At 42.4% G+C, this 22,577-nt stretch overlaps 1 protein-coding gene across 1 annotated transcript in view; it reads right to left on the minus strand.

The window, feature by feature from the left end:
- The window catches only part of LOC126470798 (uncharacterized), a 135,957-nt gene that overhangs the window by 91,881 nt on the left and 21,499 nt on the right, over positions 1-22,577 (minus strand). The window lies entirely within an intron of this gene.

Genomic DNA, 22,577 nt, shown 5'->3' on the forward strand with positions numbered 1-22,577 from the left:
CCGTTAGCACTCGCGTCTGTCGTCTGCTGCTATAGCCCATTAACGCCAAAGTTCGCCGCACTGTCCTAATGGATACTTTTGTCGTCGTCTCATAGCGATTTCCACGGTTATTTCACGGAGTGTTGCTTGTCTGTTAGCAACGACAACTCTAAGCAAACGCTGCTGCTATCGGTCGTTAAGTGAAGGCCGTCGGCCACTGCGTTTTCTTTGGTGAGAGGTAATGCTTGAAATGTGATATTCTCGGCATGCTCTTGACACTGTGGATCTCGCAGTACTGAATTCCCTAGTGATTTCCGAAATGCTTCTAACTCCAACTAGCATTCCGCGTTCAAAGTCTGTTTTCCCCTCTTGGGGCCATAATCACGTCGGAAACCTTTTCAAATGAATCACCTGCTTACAAATGACTTCTTCACTAGTGCACTGACCCTTTATATATATTTCGCATGCGATACTACCGCCACCTGTATATGAGCATATCGTTATCCCATGGCTTCTGTCACCTCAGTGTAAATGACAGCATCCAAGAAATAGCTTATATGAACCACCAAAATGCAGAAAACATAAGTGAACAAGTTCATATCCCCTCGTAAATGTCTATGGTTCCTGTTAGGTTGATTTCGTCCAACCTCATCATGTTTGATGGGGGGTGGCCGTACAGAAATAAGCATCGCAATATATATGAACATATATTTTGGACCGCCGATATCTACAATGGTTGCACTTCAACCAACAAAAAGTGCCCATGATGAAGCTCTATGGGTCGTTTTAGCTGGCAGATTAACATGTAGTGGATGAACTGGTTAGCTCAGACCTTTCGTCATCTGGTGTTCAATCACAACCATTTTTCCCCTGTCATGCCTGATAAAATGGAATTCTTCGTCATGTTTACTGGTGCCTGTTTGGGTCCTAATGAGATGTGTTCCTTGCATTAGTGTCGACTTTGATTGTACTGTACAGACTTTCTGGAAATCTCTTCAACACAGGCTGCGTACAACTGACAATACTCAGGCATGGAATAAAGTTTTTGATCTTGATTTAGGCTTTGACTGCTATTGTGTTAGATTTATTGTTTATGCTAATCCTTCTACAGGAACAGGCAGTAACATAACAACTTCTAACTAATTTTTCTTTCAAGCGACAAATTGGCTCTGAAATGAAGAAGGTCTTGAAGTTTAGTGAGGGTCTTATTCCAGTCATGTTCATAATAACTGAAAATATTATCTCCAAGATAACAGTCCATATGCCACGTACTTTGGTTAAATTTTCTGTTAGAAGCCAGAAGTGATCAATAAAAATGTAGTGACAGTGTTCTGTACGTTAATAGTGGCGTTTTTCGATGTTATGTCGGCTTGAGGCAGAATTTAAGATAGACCTCAGTTTACTGCATCAGAGATATACTTTTCAATATCGAACCACAAGACTTTCTCCAAAGCATATTTAGAGATTCGTCCATGAACCTCTTAGAAGCGCTTTAGAATTTCGTCACTTGCGTTTCGTACCATATAGTCATCAAATGCCCAGACTAATCCCACAAAGGCAAAGGTTTGGTCACATCATCTCCAGATTATAGTCGCAACATAGCAATGACATAAATTTTACCGCAGGATGATATCTTACAAGGGATTTGGAAATGTCCCATTCTCAAGCACTAGATTCTTAATACGAAAATCGAAGATCCTTTGGTCAAACGTGAAACGACCATATATTTCTAGATGCCTGAGAATTACTGTTGTATAAAACATTCTTCGTTGTGTTTACTGCTACCTGTTTGGGTCCTCTGAGATGTGTTCCATGCATTAGTTTCGACTTTGATTGTACTGTACAGACTTTCTGGATATCTCTTCAGCACAGGCTGCGTACAACTGACAATACTCAGGCATGGAATAAAGTTTTTGACCTTGATTTAGGCTTTGACTGCTATTGACTGCTGCCTGACAAATTATGAGTTAAAATATTCACAGCAGTTTCATTACTGTAGTTACGATCTTTTTTCTCATCCAAAGTCTTTCCCCTCTACCTTCATGTAATTAAAGACTTTGCTGACAATCGATGTCGATGACGCGGCTAAAATAACTGAAAAACAAGAAAGAAACATATGTAAGTATACTGGTTAAGAATATTTGCAGAATTATTTTGTTTTCGTGCTTACCATATCATCCACTTTTGCCTATAAACCTACTGCTAACATTTCGTGTCAGTGAGTAAAACACCACATACGGTTGGCAATAGAATGGGCGTTGTTGCAAGTATACCAGTCAGAACTATATCACGTTCATCACCTGTGATAAAAGGTTCTTTTAAGTATTTGACCAAAGCTGTACAACAAATTTTGAGACAAACAAACACGTACACGCCGAAAAAGAATAATTACTCACCCAAATGCCGGCTCCTAGATCTCATAGAATGTTTCCACAGCTCTCACACATGAGGTTGTGGCAGAATTCCAGCATACACTAAGTGACCTGTGAATGAAAGAAACTTGATCCATCAGGACCCTTCGTTCCATGTGCGGCCATGAGTGGCGAACACTCAATATCATTGCCTGTGAACAAAAAATAAGATTTGTAAATATGTATGTGCAAATAAAAACTTTAACGTTCTATTTAGATAGAAAACAGTAACTGGAAAGATACACGATCCAGTCGCATTAATGTGACCATCGCCTATGTTTGACGTCAACGTGTAATAACCAGCCAGTAGGTGGCAGCAGTAGCATTGGAAGGTATGTAAAGCGTGTCCAGGTGACGTGGACAAATGTGTCGTCTTTGTCTTAATGAGGAGACGCAGTGATTTTTATGACATCCAAATGGCACGGTCACTGGCTGTCGGGCCAAGGAAGGAAGCATTTCCTAAAAGGCTGTGTCTGAAAATTGTTGGCCCGCCGCCGTGGTCATTGCATATCGTGCATTGCAAAATGGCCCTATCCAAACTGGCACCGAGGCAACTGCGGTGCACCGCTGGACACAGATGACAGGAGCGAACGACGGTTTCAGAGATGTGTACGGACGAATAGACGTGCAACTGTTGAGCGACTAACCTCCCAGATTAACCAAGGGGCTACAAAAAATATCTCCTCAACGACCGTTCAGCGAATGTTGCTGCGTCTGGGCCTCCGCAGCAGGCGTGTGGTTCACGCATCCATACTGACTGCTGTTCATCGGTGACGAAGGCTGGAATTTGCGCGCCAATACTGCACGTAGACGTCCAATGAGTGGCGACAGGTGGCCTTTTCGGACGAATCATATTTTATGCGCCATCGAACAGATGGTCTTCGGCGTATACGGCCCCGCAACAATCGTCGGTAGGGTCTAGGCTGGAGAAGGGAACGTCGTGGTCTGGGGAATGTTTTCTTGGCATTCGCTGCGTTATCTTGTCACTCTGGAAGGCGCAACGGATCAATACAAGTATGTATCTATCCTTGACGACCATGTCCACGGCTATATGCAGTTTGTTTTTCTTTGGCACGATGACATCTACCAGCAGTACAGTGCAACGTCACACAGCTCGCGGGCCCACCTTGATTGGGCTGTTCGCGCCGTGTATCCTCAGCCGAGAAGCGTTGATCAGCGCCGGCCGCTGTGGCCGAGCGGTTTTAGGCGCTTCTGTCCGGAACCGCGTTGCTGCCACGGTCGCAGTTTCGAATCCTGCCTCGGGCATGGATGTGCGGCAGGGGACTGATGACCTCAGATGTTAAGTCCTGTAGTGCTTATAGCCATTTGAACCATAACTTGATCAGCTGGCCATGGTAGTGGAGTCGTCATAGCTCGAGACCCATGTCGGTACCTCTCAGAACTTCGGTGATTATTTTTCCGCACGTCTTGCAGCGGTCAGATCAGGAAAAGTTAGTTATTCAGTCTTTTGCCAGGTTGTCACATTAAGGTGCCTGGACAGTGTACTTACATTTTAGTCTGCAGATACATCAGCAGCCACAATAGAAGCAAGCAAACAAGTTATTATGGTTGATGAAGAAACAGTGGACGTACCTTTTCAGAGTCACAGTTATGTAGAGGCGTTAGGCTTGCACTGTGATTGTTAGACGGTTCCCAAGTTGCTAACGGTTGGAAATCGACGAGGCAGTGGGACAAATTCTGCGTCTAACTGTAAAGAAAGTCTTTGAGTGATCTGATATGGTTAGCTTCTGATTGAAGAGTAGAAAACTTGTGGGACAAATTCTGCATCTGAATGTAAAGAAAGACTTTGAATGATTTGGAAGTAGTTACCTTTTGATTGGAGAGTAGAAAACTTGAGCCTGTCTGTGGCAAGGACTTCTGGCGAACGACTGCCGACAAACAGTTCCACTAGCTTCTGTCAGTTTGGCTGGAGCGCCACCTATCCAGTTCTTAGGAGAACTGAACTGAGGCAGGTGCCGTCTCCCGGTACTTGGTGTCAAGAAGGAGTCCACGGGCCACCGCAGGTGTATTCTCTTTGTCACATTCTCGTTACGGGGATATTCGACAAATCGACAAATGTTGGTCTTACCTTGTCCTTTTTTAACGATGTCTCTTTCCCACAATGTTAAATTCTCCTTCCTTTTCAGAGCCACTGTTGCTATTTTCGTTTGCAATGTTTGTGAGTTTGGATGCTCCTCGGCCAACGTTACCGCTTTTGTTTTAAATTCAAGCGATGTTGGTCCGAAGTTCGATTGCTTGGTTATTGGATCCGTAACTGATGAAGTAGAGACTGATTCTGATAGACCCCTTCCACTTCACCACCTCGTGCTTCGTCTTTGTGATACAGTTCTTCTTCTTTTTCTTTACCTTTGTCCCACATCTAGAGAGGGCCGTCATCGTTACTACAAGTTCTGCATGATTAATTTAAGGGGTAGCCGGATGTCTTCCTTGCCGACACCCCAGTACCCAGCGAGTGGGAATACGTGTCCCCAAGTGTCTGCTTGCGATGTTGTGTATGCGAAACAGTGCGGACGTTTTCTAAATGTTTTTGAAATGTGTAACTGAGACGGTACTTTGGTAGTAGTCCAGTATTCACCTAGTCGGATGCGGGGAACAGCGAAAAAACAATATCCAGGCTAGCCGGCTCACCTTCCCGCGTCGTTAACTCTAACATTACCAACGGGGGGGCCTTCGTAGGCCCACTGACTGAATATTTATATATTGCATCCACATCATCTGATATATGAATTTGAAATCAAAGCTAATTGTTCATTACTAAATTTACAATTGAGTGATTATAGAATTTTTAATTAAAATTAATTTATTTGATTTTATCTTCATGGCCCTTAGAAGCTAGCGCCCCCGTCCCGTCCCCGGTCGGTAATACCAAAGAAAGATTTCAGGTGGTTGAGATTTCGGTTTTAAATATTTAAAACGAAACGAAAGCGTGCATTGTTGTCTTCAAACGTATTTTTATGGAAACGACCGTTCTTATTTTCATTGTTTCTACTGCTGTTGAACAAGTAACATTAGTAACACCAATAAGCAACGTTTACGTGATACTTATACTTTAAAGAGTGACTGAAGAACTCTCGAACGAATCATATTTAGATAAAGGGGAAATGAATGGCGATGTGGAAGAAATTGGAACTGATTCACCGTCTGAGAATGAAGATCAGGTTCAGCTCAACTCGCCAGACTATGATGATACCAGCTGTGATAAATTCATTGCCGAAAGTGGACGCGAGTGCGTTCTATTCAAAATGCAAAGCGGGAAAGAACGGGACTAAGACAACAAGGATAAATTGAGACTCTGAAAGAGGCTACAGAGCTCTCTTTTACACCTCATGTTATGAATCTAATAAAACTACTCTCAAATGAAGAGGCTTCTCGACTACGTAGTCAACACACCGCTGAAGATGAGCTATTTTGTTATATAGGCCTCTTACTAATCATTGGTTCAAAGCGTGACTATAAGATACCTGTGATTCTTCAGTTTCTCCCGGCGTATTTCTTACTCGAACAGTCCACGGGTGTACTGCCGGTCCATAGTGTTCAACAGGTACAATAATTCGGCGATCAGACATGTCGCCATCGTCTGGTGCACTGACGAACTGAGTTCCTGAGGGCGACCGGCCGTCTTAAATCCCCTCCCCCTGCGAGGCGTTCTCTCCTTGGTCCGTGCCCCCGGCCGCGCGTAGACGGTCGCTGAGACGCTGGCGTCGTCGTCTGTGGTGGCGTCGGTGTGATTGCGTCATCCGCCCTGGACGCCCGTTCGTTTTCTTTGCTGATCGTCTTTTTAATTAGACTCAGTGCTGGTTGACATGCCTTGTTGAGGTTACAGCCACAATCTCGGTTGATGAGTCCGTCCCTGGTAGTGTTGGCTTCGGTCACACAGCTTGAGGCTGTTGCCAATGGGCACCACTGTGGGGGTTCGGATGGGGGTTTGTCGGGGACGGCCAGCTCGTCCCACGCATCCCCCGATCGGACTACGACTGTGGTTGCCCGGGATACTGCCCGCATTGAGGCTGATCCCTCACCTGTGGTAGAGTGGGAGGTCGTCTCAAGGTGTGGCAGGGGCGAAAGACATTCCGGAGGGCTGAACGGAAGGCCTCTCCAGTTTGTCTGACGAACCGGTTTCAGGCTCTGTCTCAGACTGATACTGATCTTCGGCCTGACATGGCTGCTTGTCCTGTTCCAGAGGTTGCCCCTCAGTCTGCAAGATCCGGGCGGTCGCAGAGGGTGGGCTTACAGGTAGTTGGGAGTTCCAACGTCAGGCGCGTAATGGGGCCCCTTAGGGAAATGGCAGCAAGAGAGGGGAAGAAAACCAATGTGCTTTCCGTGTGCATACCGGGGGGAGTCATTCCAGATGTGGAAAGGGTCCTTCCGGATGCCATGAAGGGTACAGGGTGAACCCATCTGCAGGTGGTCGCTCATGTCGGCACCAATGATGTGTGTCGCTATGGATCGGAGGAAATCCTCTCTGGCTTCCGGCGGCTATCTGATTTGGTGAAGACTGCCAGTCTCGCTAGCGGGATGAAAGCAGAGCTCACCATCTGCAGCATCGTCGACAGGACTGACTGCGGACCTTTGGTACAGAGCCGAGTGGAGGGTCTGAATCAGAGGCTGAGACGGTTCTGCGACCGTGTGGGCTGCAGATTCCTCGACTTGCGCCATAGGGTGGTGGGGTTTCGGGTTCCGCTGGATAGGTCAGGAGTCCACTACACGCAACAAGCGGCTACACGGGTAGCAGGGCTTGTGTGGCGTGGGCTGGGCGGTTTTTTAGGTTAGATGGCCTTGGGCAAGTACAGAAAGGGCAACAGCCTCAACGGGTGCGGGGCAAAGTCAGGACATGCGGGGACCAAGCAGCAATCGGTACTGTAATTGTCAACTGTCGAAGCTGCGTTGGTAAAGTACCAGAACTTCAAGCGCTGATAGAAAGCACCGAAGCTGAAATCGTTATAGGTACAGAAAGCTGGCTTAAGCCAGAGATAAATTCTGCCGAAATTTTTACAAAGGTACAGACGGTGTTTAGAAAGGATAGATTGCATGCAACCGGTGGTGTTGTGTTCGTCGCTGTTAGTAGTAGTTTATCCTGTAGTGAAGTAGAAGTGGATAGTTCCTGTGAATTATTATGAGTGGAGGTTACACTCAACAACCGAGCTAGGTTAATAATTGGCTCCTTTTACCGACCTCCCGACTCAGAAGCATTAGTGGCAGAACAACTGAGAGAAAATTTGGAATACACTTCACATAAATTTTCTCAGCATGTTATAGTCTTAGGTGGAGATTTCAATTTACCAGATATAGACTGGGACACTCAGATGGTTAGGACGGGTGGTAGGGACAGAGCATCGAGTGACATTATACTGAGTGCACTATCCGAAAATTACCTCGAGCAATTAAACAGAGAACCGACTCGTGGAGATAACATCTTGGACCTACTGATAACAAACAGACCCGAACTTTTCGACTCTGTAAGTGCAGAACAGGGAATCAGTGATCATAAGGCCGTTGCAGCATCCCTGAATATGGAAGTTAATAGGAATATAAAAAAAGGGAGGAAGGTTTATCTGTTTAGCAAGAGTAATAGAAGGCAGATTTCAGACTACCTAACAGATCAAAACGAAAATTTCTGTTCCGACACTGACAATGTTGAGTGTTTATGGAAAAAGTTCAAGGCAATCGTAAAATGCGTTTTAGACAGGTACGTGCCGAGTAAAACTGTGAGGGACGGGAAAAACCCACCGTGGTACAACAACAAAGTTAGGAAACTACTGCGAGGAGGGGGAGGATATTAGTGTTTAACGTCCCGTCGACAACGAGGTCATTAGAGACGGAGCGCAAGCTCGGGTGAGGGAAGGATGGGGAATGAAATCGGCCGTGCCCTTTCAAAGGAACCATCCCGGCATTTGCCTGAAGCGATTTAGGGAAATCACGGAAAACCTAAATCAGGATGGCCGGAGACGGGATTGAACCGTCGTCCTCCCGAATGCGTGTCCAGTGTGCTAACCACTGCGCCACCTAACTACTGCGAAAGCAAAGAGAGCTTCACTCCAAGTTTAAACGCAGCCAAAACCTCTCAGACAAACAGAAGCTAAACGATGTCAAAGTTAGCGTAAGGAGGGCTATGCGTGAAGCGTTCAGTGAATTCGAAAGTAAAATTCTATGTACCGACTTGACAGAAAATCCTAGGAAGTTCTGGTCTTACGTTAAATCAATAAGTGGCTCGAAACAGCATATCCAGACACTCCGGGATGATGATGGCATTGAAACAGAGGATGACACGCGTAAAGCTAAACTGCTAAACACCTTTTTCCAAAGCTGTTTCACAGAGGAAGACCGCACTGTAGTTCCTTCTCTAAATCCTCGCACAAACGAAAAAATGGCTGACATCGAAATAAGTGTCCAAGGAATAGAAAAGCAACTGGAATCACTCAATAGAGGAAAGTCCACTGGACCTGACGGGATACCAATTCGATTCTACACAGAGTACGCGAAAGAACTTGCCCCCCTTCTAACAGCCGTGTACCGCAAGTCTCTAGAGGAACGGAGTGTTCCAAATGATTGGAAAAGAGCACAGGTAGACCCAGTCTTCAAGAAGGGTCGTCGAGCAGATGCGCAAAACTATAGACCTATATCTCTGACGTCGATCTGTTGTAGAATTTTAGAACATGTTTTTTGCTCGAGTATCATGTCGTTTTTGGAAACCCAGAATCTACTATGTAGGAATCAACATGGATTCTGGAAACAGCGATCGTGTGAGACCCAACTCGCTTTATTTGTTCATGAGACCCAGAAAATATTAGATACAGGCTCCCTGGTAGATGCTATTTTTCTTGACTTCCGGAAGGCGTTCGATACAGTTCCGCACTGTCGCCTGATAAACAAAGTAAGAGCCTACGGAATATCAGACCAGCTGTGTGGCTGGATTGAAGAGTTTTTAGCAAACAGAACACAGCATGTTGTTATCAATGGAGAGACGTCTACAGACATTAAAGTAACCTCTGGCGTGCCACAGGGGAGTGTTATGGGACCATTGCTTTTCACAATATATATAAATGACCTAGTAGATATTGTCGGAAGTTCCATGCGGCTTTTCGCGGATGATGCTGTAGTATACAGAGAAGTTGCAGCATTAGAAAATTGTGGCGAAATGCAGGAAGATCTGCAGCGGATAGGCACTTGGTGCAGGGAGTGGCAACTGTCCCTTAACATAGACAAATGTAATGTATTGCGAATACATAGAAAGAAGGATCCTTTATTGTATGATTATATGATAGCGGAACAAACACTGGTAGCAGTTACTTCTGTAAAATATCTGGGAGTATGCGTGCGGAACGATTTGAAGTGGAATGATCATATAAAATTAATTGTTGGTAAGGCGGGTACCAGGTTGAGATTCATTGTGAGAGTGCTTAGAAAATGTAGTCCATCAACAAAGGAGGTGGCTTACAAAACACTCGTTCGACCTATACTTGAGTATTGCTCATCAGTGTGGGATCCGTACCAGATCGGGTTGACGGAGGAGATAGAGAAGATCCAAAGAAGAGCGGCGCGTTTCGTCACAGGGTTATTTGGTAACCGTGATAGCGTTACGGAGATGTTTAATAAACTCAAGTGGCAGACTCTGCAAGAGAGTCGCTCTGCATCGCGGTGTAGATTGCTCGCCAGGTTTCGAGAGGGTGCGTTTCTGGATGAGGTATCGAATATATTGCTTCCCCCTACTTATACCTCCTGAGGAGATCACGAATGTAAAATTAGAGGGATTAGAGCGCGCACGGAGGCTTTCAGACAGTCGTTCTTCCCGCGAACCATACGCGACTGGAACAGGAAAGGGAGGTAATGACAATGGCACGTAAAGTGCCCTCCGCCACACACCGTTGGGTGGCTTGCGGAGTATAAATGTAGATGTAGATACGAATTTCGATAGCCTCTCTAACGACACTGTCCCAGTATTTAGATACTTAGATGTCTGTGCCAAGACCCTGGTATGTTGGTAGTCCGGACAAACAGTGCTCTGCGACCGCTGAGTTGTTGGGATATCTAAGTCGATTGTGCCTCTGATGTTCTCGGCAATGATCTGCGATGATGCGCACTGTCTGTCCACTGTAAGTCTTCCCACACTGACACAGGAGCTGGTATATGCCGGCCTTCCGCAAACTGAGATCGTCTTTGACAATTCCCAATAATACTCGTGTTTTATTGGGTGGGCAAAAGACAGTTCCTACTCAGTGTTTCCTCAATATTCGTCCTATTTTCCCCGATAGCGCGCCAGTATACGGTATATAGGCAGTGGCTCTCTCTCCCTCCGTGACTTCTTCCATCTCCACACGCTGTACTGTTGAAGTGGGGTGAAGAGCGCGTCTGATCTGCCAATCCGAGTACCCGTTTTTCCGGAATACAGTTTTGAGGTTTTCCAGCCCGTCCTCAAGAGCTCAGTTCGTTAGCGCACATGAAGATGGCGATATGTCTGATCGCCGAAGTGTTGCGCCCATTGAACACCAAGGACCGGCAGTACACCGTGGACTGTTCGAGCAATAAGAAAACTGTCCGGGATTTTTGGTATATGCTTCAGGACCGAAAAGCATACCATGGAGGAATGAGTCCGGCACGATTTTTCGAACTGACTAGAAGTTGCATCTAAAAAGATGAAGTACAACAAGTTGGGAACATCAATTGTTACTTGCTCACAGTGCCGCAAACACGTCTGTGGAAAAGACACGAAGAAGATACTGTTGTGTGAAAAATGTGTTTCAGAATGAGACAGTAAATTCTGTTTACTTCATGTAGTGGACTGAAATTTAATAGCTGTTTTCTTTATTATAAAAAAAAACACAGTTATGAACGCTACTGGAAAAGATAATACAAAGAATATTCTATGATTTGTTGATTTTGTTCCTATTATAATTTAACTTTTTATTATCCAGTTTACAAAAATAATGTCTAAGCCGTTCTAAATGTTCTCAGCGGTATCACAAATAAATAATTTTGAGTTATGACGAATTAAATTGACGCTTTGTTTCTGAGCCTCCAAGCCCTCCCCCCCCACCCACCCCCCACCCCCCGCCGCCGTTGGTATTACATGTTACAAAAATTACCTTGGTAATGCTAGGGTTAATCAGCCGAGCGGATTTGATCCGGGGCCGGAGCACAGCATTCTTTTTTTCATTTTGTTCGCCATTGTTCTCATCAATTGGTCTGGGCAGACGTCAAATGACATCGTTGAATAGTTATTTTATTACAGAGGGCAGCCAGCCCTGTGACTGAACACAGTTGGCTACCGTGCTGGCGCCTCTCTCGCGGACGGTGCTTTAATAAGCAAGGCTATCCGGGCGGAATTCGGTGTGATACTGTTCTTCAACGTCAACAATGGTCATTTCGTTCTTCACTTGCAGAAATAGAACTGCCTACTTCAGATAATGCATTGATAATACTTGTGTCTTAACTTCTTACGCGAATAATACACAGTGTCGTTTACTTCCAGCTTCACTTGTTCTGTGACAGATTCACAAATACTTATTTCAGCGCTGGTAGAAGATTGTGTGCCTTTCATTATTGAAATCATGCAGTTGAAAAGTAATAGTAAACAGCCAGATTTTACTAGATAAATAAAAATGGGATTTACTACAAATTACATACTACGTAAGGCATTTAATACTTACGGATTGTCAGTGTATTATTTCGCAAAACAAGTTATTTTATTCCGAGTATGTTGGATAAAGATTCACTGCAAAGTCGCTCGAGGTTCGCGACAGAGTAATGATTCCTGCACCTGCGTGCATCCTACGCTTCGGTATAAAGAAAGCATGGCGTAGTCTGCTATCCGTGATACCCCATGACAAGATCAGGACAGTCTTCTAGGAGTCGTTTCCGTACAACAAGGATTAAAATTTTAGTTTTTTACTGATCCAAGTTGTTTGAGAAATTTATTTACTTATCTTGTAACTATTCCTTACTGATGTATTTCCCTTTATTAAACCTCATATTCCCATCTGTTTCGATACAGAGAGTATTACATATGAAAAGAAAAACAAAAAACTGCAGGATGCAAGTAGGAATTGAATACGAGTCCTCCGCTCCCCAGCCAGGTGTCTCGATCACCCGGCCAACGACGCTTTTGTTGAAGGGTGTTAACCGTATGCAGACAGTAGTCGTAAAATGTTCTTTTTCTCCGAAATTGTGCCTTTACGGACCCCACATACAAGATGACCAGAAACAGTATGAAAAGCTTACAAAGGTGTTGCAGGGTGGTTGTGCTGAGAAATAAATGTTAAGAAAAAATTCAATGCGTGCGCCGTTTCCGAGTTGATTAGCACTGAAATTAGCCAATCAGGCCGTTGCGCGGACAAAGTCAAGCGCCCTGCCCGATATCATTAGGGCCGATTGTGTAACCACCGCTAACAGCAGGTCAACTTTGATGTTAGTTCAGAAACTGAACACTGTGTGGACTTTGCTCCGTTGTATAACGCTAAATTTGGATCCACCAAAGGACGTTCAGTGTTGATCAAAGTTAGCAAGAAAAATACTTGGCAACAACGCAGAAATCTGCAGTCGACACGATTACCACAATTAGAACGCAGACATTAATCGTAAAGATTTTTATTTATTTTCGAAGGTGTCCTGCTATAAGACTGTAGGTACGCAAAACAGAAAAGGGATCTATCTTCGAACAACACCCCATACAAAAAAATTTCTTGCTGGAAATCGTATTGAGCCGACATAATGACACATTAGAGCGCAAAAATACGGATGAAGTTACTATGGCCAACAAGGAAAAGGCGTAACTAGCTTTTTTGTAAATACGTTGTTAATGAATTCCGCACTCCTGTTAGCTTAATTTTCTGTTGGTTATGGAATTTCTTCGTAGGAAGACTTATTTCAGAGTTACATACGATACTTTGTATACATTTTAATACGCTCTGATTAAGCTTAGCATCTGAAATTGCTTGTACATTTAACGAAAACCATCAATGACGATTCATAAATAGCTCTGCACTTTTATCACCAGGAGATATGAAGGGGATATGGGTATAGTCCACAGCTCCTAAAATACCATGAAAATGTGATATTTGATAAAAATCAAACTGGATTTTCCTCATATTATTTTCTTCCGTAGGTATTTTGGTGAATTCTTTCTTCAGTAAGGCAATGCAAGCCGATACCTTGTCAACAGCTCTGCAAGTTGTTGCTAAATCTGTCTGAACAAACCGCCAACCATCATCTGAAAGCTTCCTGTAGAATAAAATTATAATGTTAAAAGTAGCATTCAGGGGAGTTAGTGGCTGGTTTCTGTTTGCAGTTCCAGCAGATTCGTATTCTCTCAGTCTTAGTTCTAACAGCTGCTCAATATTTTCTCCCAAGCGAAACCTCTGCTTAAATGATTTAACATTTTAATTTCGAAAACGAGTTCGCCCAGTTTCGTTCTCATCAGACGCATCGGAATATTCAGATATGTGTAAACTAGCGAAAGGAAGCAATATAATTCACATCGCATGAGTTTCTTGCACACAGAATGCTGCCCACCAGTGTCCCAGAACGCACGGAAAACGGAGAGCGTGATGTGGTTTCAAAACGTAGCGTTTTCGTAATTATCTTTATGGGCAAATAGTACAGAAGTAGTATCAACTGGAAAAAACCCTAGAACTGAGCTGAATTTGATTCTCAGTCCCTGTACATGAGGGGCCAGAATGCATGACCTACCGAAACAGTAGTGTGAATAATGCCTGATAAATAACAACTTGCTGAACAACTTATGCACACTTGCTTATTTTTCCTTTATTCATCAGTGAGCATGCAGTTGCCATGGCAGTTTAGGCATGTGTTCGATAGTGAGAAAACTAATTCATGTCGTGTAGTCACTCTTACTATAACCAAGAGAGCACATTTACAAGAAACATTTAATCATTACTGGCTGCTGTCCGTATCAACATACGTAATTGTTCACGCAAATATTCCGAATTTTCCTTTCTTATTCTGCTGCTGAGTGTCTATAAAATGCCTCGAAATTAATCACATAAATTGCGATACGTCTCCAGGAGTTGTTATTAGATCAGTTACCATCTGCACTCATTACGTACATAGTTGGCAAGCCCTTTAACCTAACCTTATACTGTAGATCGAAAAAAAAAAAATTCGGAGCTTCAGCAGTGTGGGAGTGGCGTAGTTACTTATTTATGTATTAATAACAACTTCTTTATCATTTCAGTTTCATTTGCGCAAAACAAAAGCGCTGTTTTGTAATGTCACTACATGGTAAACTGACTATTTCATCCTCACTTAGATCCGCAAATTTTCGCTACTCAAAGTCGACCCTACTTCACGGAGATATAACCTTGGATTAACATTCATACAACGCATATTTTCGAGTTAAGCTTTATCTGAGGTCATATCTGTATTAATCTAAGCCGGATTCGCATTCAATGTTGTGTTGTTTAACAAGCTTCATTAAAACTACTGTTTCCAGGCCTCCTCTGCTATTCGTTTCCAAAATTAAATTCCGTGAGTGCAATAATTTACCCTAGATGCTTAACGACACAGGTTGATTACATTAAGAAGTCTCTTACCAGCAATGGCGTGTTTAATATCAAACATACTGTTGTACGAGGGCACGTTGAAAAGTAATATCTCCAATTTTTTTTTAATGTGAAATCTCTTAAACCTTTTTAAATAAAACAAACGTTCTACATATTTATTATTTATGTCTACGTATTTATTTCTCAACATAGTCACCCTGGCAACGAACACATTTCTCCCAACGAGAGACTAGTTTGTTGGCCGGCCGTTGTGACCGAGCGGTTTAAGGCACTTCGGTCTGGAACCGCGCTGCTGCTACGGTCGCAGGCTTGAATCCTGCCCCGGGCATGGATGTGTGTGATCTCCTTAGGTTAGTTGGGTTTAAGTAGTTCTAAGTCTAAGGGACTGATGACCTCAGATGCTAAGTCCCATAGTGGTTAGAGCCATTTGAACGATTTTTGAACTAGTTTGTTGGTAACATGACTGCAGACTATGTTGACGGTGTCACAACCTCACCTCTGCTCTGTGAGCTTCATCACAATCGAAGAGAAGTCGTCGAAGGTCTTTAAGTTTTGGAAACAGACGAAAATCGTGTGGGGCCAAGTAGGGACTGGGGAGATTCGGATTGTTGCAGATGTAGCAGCGCTCGTGTGTGGCCTGGCGTTGTTACGCTGAAGGAAACGGTGCTCCATGTGTGGACGCACTCTTAGAATTCGAAACTCGATCACAGCACGCAGTTTTTCACGCACTGACATACGTGGTGACAGTTATTGAACTATATGAAAAAAAAAACGTAAAGTAGTTACAAACTACGGCGTGCACACACTTTATTCAACGTGTAACCGTCACTACAGATATTCGGATTTTGGTTATGACATGTCCGATATACCTGCCATCATTGGCGATGATGTTTGGCAGACGAATGGTGTAACTGTGCATGACCCTCTGAACTGTCGGGACATCGATGCTGTCGATGACCTCCTGAATAGCTCTCTTCAGCTCAGCAACTGTTTTAGGGTTATTGATGTACCTCTTGTCTCTAATATAGTCCCACAAAAAGGAGTCGTATGTGTTCAGATCCGGAGAATATGGCGGGCAATCGATGCCCATGCCAGTGGCTCTTGGGTACCCCAGACCCAGACTGCCCCAGAGTGCTCCTCCAGGACATCAAACATTCTCCTGCTTCGATGCGGTCGAGCTCCGTCTTGCATGAACCACATCTTGTCGAAATCAGCGTCACTTTGGGTAATGGGGATGAAATCATCTTCCAAAACCTTCACGTACCATTCGGCAGTCACCGTGCCATCAAGGAATATCGCACCGATTATTCCGTGACTGGACACTGCACACCCGTTGAGGGTGAAGGGACTTCGGGATCGCGAAATGCGGCTTCTCTGGCCCCAAATGCACAAATTTTGCTTATTGAGGAATCCATACAAATGAAAGTGGGCTGAGGACAACAAGGCGCGTGCGCATGCGCATACTAATTCCCATCTTGCCCCGCTGCCAACCGTGCAGTTTGAACGTCCTACCGCAAACCATTCAGAAGTTATGACGATTTTACTTCATATAGTTCAATAATTGGCAGCCTGTAGTTACGCTACACACCAAAAAGTTACACGCTACACTACAGAGACCTCTAGCAGCAGATATATATATATATATAATTTTCACATAAAATATTCGGAGGCATTACTTTTCAGCATACCCCCGTAGTACTGAAGTGTTTTCGGCATCCTACACATACAGACGTATGTGTGACTTCATAACAGTGCGGAGAATGCACAATAGATCAGGTATTGTTTCACAATGCTTCTTGTCTTGTTTGACAAGAAATACGGTAATTTGTCAGTTATCTGTAGTGAAAGCCAGCTGACGCAACATTTCCTATGTTATCTCTTACTTGTCAAATGCTGTCTCAATGCTGGTATATGTATGAGATCGTGTAGCTTCAATAGCATTTTACGCGGATGGAACGTTTTAATACGACTGTACATAGTTTTGCTATTTGTGGAGCAAAATAACTGATGATGGTCGAAGTAGAGAGGATATAAAATGTAGACTGGCAATGGCTAGGAAAGCGTTTCTGAAGAAGAGAAATTTGTTAACATCGAGTATAGATTTAAGTGTCAGGAAGTCGTTTCTGAAAGTATTTGTATGGAGTGTAGCAATGTATGGAAGTGAAACATGGACGATAAATAGTTTGGACAAGAAGAGAATAGAAGCTATTGAAATGTGGTGCTACAGAAGAATGCTGAAGATTAGATGGGTAGATCACGTAACTAATGAGGAGGTATTGAATAGATTAGGAGAGAAGAGGAGTCTGTGGCACAACTTGACAAGGAGAAGGGACCGATTGGTAAAGCATGTTCTGAGGCGTCAAGGGATCACAAATTTAGCATTGGAGGGCAGCGTGGAGGGTAAAAATCGTAGAGGGAGACCAAGAGATGAATACACTAAGCAGATTCAGAAGGATGTAGGTTGCAGTAAGTACTGGGAGATGAAGAAGCTTGCGCAGGATAGAGTAGCATGGAGAGCTGCATCATATCAGTCTCAAGACTGAAGACCACAACAACAACATAGTTCACAGCGGAGTGTTAAACCAAAAATCGATAAGTTGCATTTTAATGTTTTGATGTTCGTTTCTACACTCAGGTGCCATCTATGGCAGAATGTCAATCCATGTATATGAACTGCACAAATTAAATCTCTCCGAGATGAGAATACTTGCAGATCTGGTCAAGCCTTCAACTACACTGACGGGAAAAATTTCCGCACCAACAGATAGTTAATGTAGACTTATGAAATTTTGGGGATACATTTGTCTAAGTAACATATTTAAGTAATTAACGTTGCAAGCTCACAGGCTAATGTAAGCAGGAGCAAAGCCATGGAAAATGTGGAATGCTGGTACATTAATAACTGGTATAACCTCCAGAATGTCGAATGAAAGCATGTGAACATGCATGCACAGTGCTGCACAGGTGCCGTATGTCAATTTGTGGGATGGAGTTCCATTCGCGTAACGCATCATTTCGTCAAATATTGGCAAGGATAGCTGGTGATGTATAATGGAATGTATTTTCGTGCAGTCTTATCAGAATATGATTTCGTTTTGTCTCTCGATGGGCGTATCTTACATACACCGGAAACCTATTGTTCGCGAGCAGCTACCGAGAGCTAACGAAATACCAGGTCCTGTACGCTTTAACTACAATCCCTTCTTGGAAAGTTACTTCCAGCTGTCTCGTGGACGCTAGAAGTATTATCATTTCTTGAAATTTACTTGCAGTTCCAACTTTTCCTTTTCCTTTCCTTTCCATTCCTTTTATAAAAATATTGATAAATACCCTATAATGACCGTTGTTTCAATTTATTTTCAGTGAAAGTAACGGAAAAATTCACAATGAAAGACGTCTCCGCATAGGAACACGATCCCATGACCTTCAGATAACCGTTCTGTACTCTTTCCGCTACTCCAACGACTATCTGACATAAATGGCTCATACCTCACCCGATCCGGATCAAAAATTTTTATTCCATTCTAACCGACTAGCCATCTGAAGTTCCCACTTCTGTTACTTTCATTTATGGCCAAGCCCTGCATTTAACACAAATTTCGACTAAATCGATCTATGACGAGTATGCGCGGTCCCTTTTTGATTTAAATGCTTTTCGGAGTTCAATAAATACTGCATCTACCTAAATGGCTTGATTCATGGATACAGGATGCTGTTTGAGAAAAGTGCGACTTGGGTTTCTCATGAATGATGTTTTCGGAACTCATGGTGATCGACATGGAGGAGATCATCCTGTTCGAGAGACGTCGTTACGTCCACGTGTTGGAGTATTTTGGGACGTATTTTGAGCTGAAACCGTCCCTTCTACTTTAGCATGCTGAAGATGAACACTGCGGTCTCAGTTGATCCCACTCAAAATAGTGGAAATCGTGGAGCATAACGAAGCATGTTTCCCACTTGGCGCTGTTAACAATGTAATACAGTATGCTTCAGCGTATGTAACATGTCGAGTATTGCTTCTCTATACTTTGGTAGCAATCTTAAAGGCAACTTACTGATTGATGTTCAACTAATATTTGTGGTTTCTGCGATTTCACCGTATATTTTCAAATCTCTAGGGATTAAATTGGAGGTTTCTTACCGCGGGAGTCACGTTTTAACTACTCTAGTGATTTTCAAATACTCCATTTCCAATACGTAACACGTCAACGCTTTGACTTCGTAATCTGGGGCATATGACCTCATTCAGTCTGAGTATCCTCACGCTTTGACAGAAATTCGCCATTAGTGGATTTCTCCTTCTTTCTTAAAAGGCTGTGATGATGGTTCCATGATGAGGTGCTCATCTTTGCCCATCAATGTACCTAAGTTCAGTTAAAGGACCGGTCTCGCATTATTTGGATCACACATAATAGTTTCAGTGTTTTCCGTATGTCATTCCTAGGTTTGATAGAGGTGCGGCAAATGTAGTAACTATAGTACTAAACAATAATGTGGAATGCATTATTTGATGAACTATACTATTTATGCTGCAGTAATACTTTTGTTTAGAATAATTTCTTTGGGAGTACATACATATATTCAAACAATAATCCATCAGGGTGCATAAGCATTGTTGTAACCACATTAGTTTTACAATAATTTGTGGGATCAACCCCGTCAAATCTCATGAAATAAGTATTTCACAACTGATACATTACCTCACTTCCAGTTACTTACCGTAAACGTGCTGTGTAGAAGTTGTTTCAAACACTTTATCATGATATCAAAACTCTGTGGATAAATTAAAATGGTGCTAGTTTCATGGAGAAAAGTGAATAAAATCACTGTTTATTACTTTATAGAAACCTTTATTATGCATTCAAAGGCTTATTTATATATCGGCATAGCTTGTAGCTAAATTGAGGCAGTTCATGAGAACCCACATATTTTGTCGCATGAACAGAACGCCAGAATTGCGAGCCACAAATGTGTTCATTGGTTGTTAAGCCACTTGCCATGATACCTCCACAAGATCCCATAGAATATGCACGCATAAGACTGGCACTCGTTTCTTTGATTCAACACATGATGAATGACGTAGCTTTCGTCCTCAGGTTCTAAAATATCAGAGCCGCAAGTGCATATACTGTATAGTATCTTCATGAGGTAAATTTTGATTGCTGTGACGATATCTGATGCGCATATTGTTTGATTGTCTATTATCATAATAGGTAATAGCACCATCATTCAGCATCGTCGCTATCTTCATAGAACAGTCGGCTGAAATTACAAATGTGAACAACACAGATTCCCTAATTTTTGTAGCGTGGTTAAACAAAACTTACCACTGGTGTGCAATGGCATTCACATTGAGCAGTTGACGAAATTATAAGATGGCTGCTGGTTAGGGTACGTACAATCCAGCAGTGTTTGCAAAACAAATTGAAATAAACTGGAAAATTAAGTGACCTTGTATGACATGTTCAAATCAGATTAGCGTGAGCTAAGTATAAACCGAGTTTAAATGGAGGAAGCTGAGGGCACATGTTCACTTGAATTGCAGTGCAATTTTAATTTAGCACTGTTCACTTATTGTGAATACCTTCCATGTGTTACGCAGGCCAATGAGTTATTAGTATCTCTCGTCATTTTAATTCGATACACTGATATATTTACCTATATTCCCAAAAAATTTCAGTGGAGCGCCTTTTTATGTACATATTCCAAGCGAGCTATTTCTCACCTCTGGGATTGTTTTTGTTTGACAGATATGTAAAGTGCCGCACAGCTTGAAAGACTGGAGGCACCGGAAAGAAGTATTATGGAAACGATGTAGTCTCTAAACAGCTACCGGTATCTTACATTACAAGCTATGAACGTCGGATCGGATACACGTGTTGGATGCCATTTGTAGATGTTCTTCACTGGAAACCCTCTAGGCACATGTTTGTGAATGCTGTTTTGACTCGTCACACCTGCCTCAAAATTACTACACAAAACACATTAACCTCAGTTTATACGATTCACACTATGATATCACAAAGAGAAGCAAATATAAAGTCTAAAATGAGTAAAGGCACAAGTACACCTCCAGCAATGACAACAATAACGCCAAGAAATAATGAAGGAATGGACTCGCTGATTGGTTATTGTGTTATTGAGGTAGCAACAGTAACATGTCTGAAAATTAACGTTCTACCTTTCTATGACAATGTACACAACATATGAGTGAAACTGATTTGCTTTCTGTGTGGTTCTTTCTTCGAAAATAGATACCGTTTATTTATGATTCGTGAAAGACATGTTATTTGATTACTTATGAAATGAATAAATATATTCACTGTATTTGGGAGATTTGGATCAAATAAAAACGATCGGAGATCCAATTTTTGTCAGCAACTTAATGTTGAATTATTGTTCGACATACAGGATTTTTCAATTTAATTGACTTGAGATTTTCCCTGCCTTATAATGTGTAGAGGCTGAAGCAATTTCTGTATCGTCCACAGCTATCATTATCTATTTTATACGTTATTATTACTCCTGTATTTTTGTTTCTTACTTACATTAGGTAAACGCATCTAAGGCATAAAAATAAAGAACTAATAAGATCAAGTAAAGTTTCTAGTCCTTCTGCCTGTACAATGTTGGAATTACGCTTATATTAGTGTTGCGAGACTGAAACACATCTAGAATAGCACCACAACATGTAGGAAATCTGTATCAGGTTATAGCATGCTGCATTTCCATCACATTTAGTTTTTACTGTAAGTGGCTACAAAAAACATTGATAGGTGCGTAACTGAAGGAGATGATTTCATTTGTCCATCCTGTCTTATTCAGCTTTGCCATCAACCCAACTTCCCTAAAACTCACTGGAAAGAAAGTACTTCTTGAAGCCATAGGATTCCGTATTAACTGATGTTTTCTGTAGTTAGAACATTATACCTAGTTACATTGACCTCAACAGTCCAATGAAGCAGAAGTCCTTCAACAAGATGCTCTGATCTAATGATATCTACCTTACGTCATTGAAAGCTTGTAGCTGTAGCCCTCACGACAATAAGAATAAAACTAAAGAAAAAAACTGCCAACACCATTAACTCATTCTCTATCGCTACTGATACTAAAATTACAATTACTGTGAAATCTGTTAGCTTCATAACTGTCTGAATGTTAACTACAAATACACACAAAATTCTAAGTACATTAATTCTACTCTCTAGAAATTATAATTTACTACACATCAATCTATATGCAATTTACGGGTTCTTCAAAACACTAAAACTTATTTTAGAATTTGGATTTTAATCGTTCTGGAGATTAATTTAATTTTTACAGATTTTCGAAAACTATTGATTTTATATTTCTGTAACAGACATTATTTATGAAAAAATGTAGGAAAAATAAGTGTACTAATGCTTCCTTCGTTTCACTGTTATCCAATCAGCAGTGATGTATTTAGAAATTTAATGCAATCGTTTATGCTTAAGCTTTTGGCGCTGTTTGTCCAGACAAACATGAAATAACGGAACATTTGCTTATTCTAACTAAAATATTTCCACAACAGCTGCGCGGGGTAGTCGTGCGGACTAGGGCACCTTGCCACTGTTCGCGCGCCCCCCCCCCCCCCCCCCTTCGGAGGTTCGAGTCCTCCCTTGGGTATGGG

Source organism: Schistocerca serialis, chromosome 3 (genome assembly GCF_023864345.2).
Source record: "Schistocerca serialis cubense isolate TAMUIC-IGC-003099 chromosome 3, iqSchSeri2.2, whole genome shotgun sequence".
NCBI lineage: Eukaryota > Metazoa > Arthropoda > Insecta > Orthoptera > Acrididae > Schistocerca > Schistocerca serialis.